Source organism: Atta colombica, unplaced genomic scaffold (genome assembly GCF_001594045.1).
Source record: "Atta colombica isolate Treedump-2 unplaced genomic scaffold, Acol1.0 scaffold141, whole genome shotgun sequence".
NCBI classification, from domain to species: domain Eukaryota; kingdom Metazoa; phylum Arthropoda; class Insecta; order Hymenoptera; family Formicidae; genus Atta; species Atta colombica.
In genome coordinates, this window is record NW_017259230.1 from 932516 (window position 1) to 937179 (window position 4664).

Sequence of the window (4664 nt, forward strand, 5' to 3'; positions counted from 1 at the left end):
AGAAAAAATTCAGTTTTATTTATTAAAAATGAAAAAAATTAAAAATAAAAATAATATAAATTAATTATTTATACGCATACTCTCTAAAACTTTTAAAGTGAATTGTCACTTTGAAGAGTGAAATCTCAAATTTTTAAAGATTGAAAATTGAGCCACTCTCTTTTTCAAAAGTGAATTTTCACTCTTTAGAATAAGATTCTACTCCAAAGAATTTAGAGAGTAAGGATATTTTCTTCCTTTGTGAAATCTTTATTATGCATATTATATGTATATATCGTCGAGTGTACTTATCGCTCGGTGCGATTGACTCGTGATCTATAGATTCAATCTCATTTGCGCCCATACATGTGATTTTTTGCGTTTAAGGAATTTTGCGTTTAAGCTGAAAATGATTCTACCTGATGATTAGATTCTTTAATCACCGCCGTTCGGATTCGGCGTAACTGTAAATCCTATATATCCAGTGATCCCAAAAATGATCACGCGCACACAAATGACGAACCACGTACATACATATGTGTGCGCCCGGCAATTTTCGGCTCAATTTAAATGCATAATATCTGACTTTAATTATTCTGTTATTTCCGCATGCTATACCGAGCGACTCTGTTTCATTTTACCAAGCGTTGACAATGCTATGTATTGAAAGAGTTTCGGTATAGCACGAGGAAATAAAAGAATAATTCAAGTCAAATATTATGTCGATGATTTTATATTGAGCCAAAAATAACCGAATTGCCGAATTGCGCACACGTAACTCGTCTTTTGTGTGCGTATTGCGGCTTAGTGTTCCTATTGCGGTCCGGTTGAGATCATTGATATCAGTGGATATATATATAAGAGATAGGAGTTTTACATTTGGCTGTTAGTTCAGATTTAAGTGATTGCATCTTTCTTTTCTTCCTCCTTCCCTGTCTTCACTTTCAGCAAGAAACTTTGATATTTTTTTTCTAAAAATTTTGAAAAAATAATTTCACGTGCCACAATAAAAAAATTTTGCTATTATGTCTAAATTAATAGTGCGCTTCTTGTACTTTAGTATCTACATCTAATTTTGTCGAATTGTCGAATCGGCGCCAGCTTGATGAGAATAATCGGCGCTCCCGTTCGCAAGATAAAGATACTTATAACAGGCTGCATTCAGCAGAAAAACTAATCAGTTAACGCTTAGTCATTCTTTGGTGATATGATTCATTCTTGCTTTTAGTTCTTTGCTGGATCTAAGTGTAGGAATCAATCATATTAAAAAATCACGAAGCGTTAACTGATTAATTTTCTCTATTGAACGCAGTCAATAAGATACATCGGCGTCGCAATTGCGCGAACCGTTCATATATCATTCGCATTGATTATTTTACAGGCGTTTATATATTATACTAATTATATACGATATGACAACGCGACATGATATTGATCACGTATAACAATGATTCACGTAAATCAAAGGTGACACATGGCGTGTGCTGTCGATCTGTCTTTTATCAACAGTTTGCTATTAAGACAGTGGAACCTGTTCATAATCTCGAGTGTCTCGAGTGACCAGCGTGGGGTCACAATAGTGCGACGAACAATAGCAAGGTCAAACTCAACTCGACATCGAGGTGAGTTACGTTAATTCATGTTAATTCATGGGTACCGGCCGTGACAGAGAACTTATTGCGATATGTTGCAGGCGTCGAAGATTAGCTCTTTCGTTCTTTCTCTGTCTCTTATTCTCTTTGACACGAGAACAGCCGCGAGGCATTTCTCGCTCACGGATAATTCTCTCTTTGGCTCTCTTGTCTGTTGATGTCTTAATTGACTCGGCGAGAAACTTAGCCTGCGGGGTAACGCTAATAATTACGTGATCATATCTAATTGAATTTCTCTGTAACATCGGAGCGCAACATATTCGATTCGTGTCACTTGATTTTCATGTTATGATCTTTAACGTTGCTGAAATATTTGTCAGTGCAAATTAGATTTCTCGCGATGAATATTTGCGTATTGAATTTGATATTTTTTTAGCTATATTATATTTTTGATAATATTGTATGTATACATACTATAGAATTGGATGGGAGAGCAAAATATTCCATGAAATGATTTCCTGAAAAATTGAGAAGAGAAGTGTTTTTAATTATTTTACCGGCATCTAAATATTTAGAATATACATTTTAGAAAATTTTTTTTAGAGAAAATAGGGATTGTATTACTGTTCCAAATATGCTATTTCCATATATTTTTAAAATAAAAATAACAATAATAGTAATTAGAAAATAACTACAAATCTTGCAATCAATACTTGCGCTTTAACGAAATGCAATAATCAATGAATATTTAGAAGCCGCGAAATTTCACGCATGCGAAATTAAACTGTTCTGATGAATTAAACAGGAAAGCAGGATGATCTCGATCAGGATGCCTATTAAATCTTGCAGTACTAATCTCAATTAATTGTCCGTCGATTTCTATTTTCCCACAATCACAATTGCGAATTATTTTACGATTTCATCAGCATCGATACTTATTGATGTTAATTACATGAAAGTTTTATTGGATTATCATATATTTTTATACATGTAATAGAGATACGATATAATAATGAAATGCAAAATTATTGTATTTTTGTGAAACTAAATAAAAAGTTATACTTTATCTTTTTCACTAATGACTACTCACATGCATTACGTGCGTAACAAATATACCAAGATAAATTTCCTATTTTATTTAACTAACAGGACATCTCAGATTTCATAAAAAAAAAGGATCAAATAAAATCTTCGTAAAAATTTACATAAATTGAATAAAAAATTATATTAATTATTTATAACAATTTATAATCAATTTTATTAATCATTTGTAATGAATTGCGCACGTTATGCAGTTTTGTTAATTTTACGTTTATAGTCGAACCTCTATAAAAGTAATTTGTCGATCGACCTCCGTAAAAGTAAACAAATGTACATGCGCCAGCATACGTGCTCGATTACTATATAAAAGGTTAAAACATGATTTTTACGGAGGTTAAAATAAAACGGAAGTTAACTTTATGAAGGAACGATTGTATTTAAAAATATATTACGATTTAAAATCCATAATGTGTGATATATTTTTCCAATTATTTGAATCTGTCGCGAATGTAGGTAATGAATGCGAATTGATACATTCAGTCGATCGTAAACAGAAATGATGACACTGATAATAATAAAGGTTCATTTTTCGTAAAATATATATTTGTAATTTATTTTATTAATCATTAATGTTTATTTTCTGAGTTTTTTTTTATATGAAAATATTAAATTTTTGTAGAAAAACCGTTTAATTTGTTGTATGAAGTTTATTCGCTTTTTCTTGATATCTTTTAAATAAAATTTGATATATTTGTATTAAAAGAGATAAGATAGAAACTAAGATAATAATTATTCAAATCACACAATAAGAAGTCAAGAATTAAAAATTTTTCAGTTCTCTAAACTTTCTCTCGATTATTCCATTAGTAATTATCGCAATCGATATTGTAAGCGCAATAATCGGATATAAACTAAAAGAGTAGCCATAATCGTTTATTATCCTGTTGCTATTAGTTTCAAGTAAAATCGATTATTAATTGAAGTTTAGCAAGTCGATATTAGTGACTATATTATTATTGGCATGCTATAATGCTCTGTTTAAGCAGTTAACCTCCTATAAATGATATGTGGGTTATGCACTGTCGCAATCAGATACTTGTTTCAATTTTTGAACGTGAAATTTATTACGAGTTCGGTGGCGCAAATACAAACTTGTATGTCACGTGCAATTTTTCGGAAATCTGTGCAGCGGCCGTGAAAGCTTTGAAACGTCTTACGCGAATATCTTATTATGTTTATTCAAATTCACCATTAATCATAATCGACAAAAACATAAATAAATTAAACGATAAAATAAAGACAAATATAAAGATAATATAAAAAATAAATCTATAAAAATGTATTTCATATATCTCGTTGAAATTTATAAAATAAATTGTTATAAATTATTAAATTCTTTATTATAATTTCACGTTACTTTTTTATTATCAATTTTAAAATTGACAATATTATTTTGAAATTAGAAATTTGTGTAAAAAAATAAATTTTGTAATTTTGAATGATATATACTTTTGCATGATGGTTCGTCCGAGATATTTTTGTATCATCGCTGCAAATCATTGCAACATTATCGTTTCATTGCAAATGCATGACGTACAAACGTGATATCGACTGCATCCGCGCGGAATCTGGTGAAGGGTACACTTAAGAAACAGAAGCAACCGGGTTCGTTAATCACTGCAACGTGCAACTACCTTGCGAATAAATAACACGTGCATTTATGCGAATGCAATAATGCAAGCGTGAGAGGTGAGTCTTGTCGGAACTTTCCGATATATAGATATTGTAATGAAAGATTTCGCTACGAGTAGCATGTCTCATTTAATCTAGAAATTAACTCGCAACAAATTCTCTCGTTATCATTTTTGTTATAAATAAAGATAAATATTAACAGATATAACATATTTTTATTTAAAGACCATTCAACTATAATTATACATTCAAGAATTTAATGCATTTTTAAGATGCTAGGATAACTAATTTTAACGCTTTTAAAAAATTAAAATAAATTTTTTAATTTTATTTGCAATTTTATTATATATATTATAATTT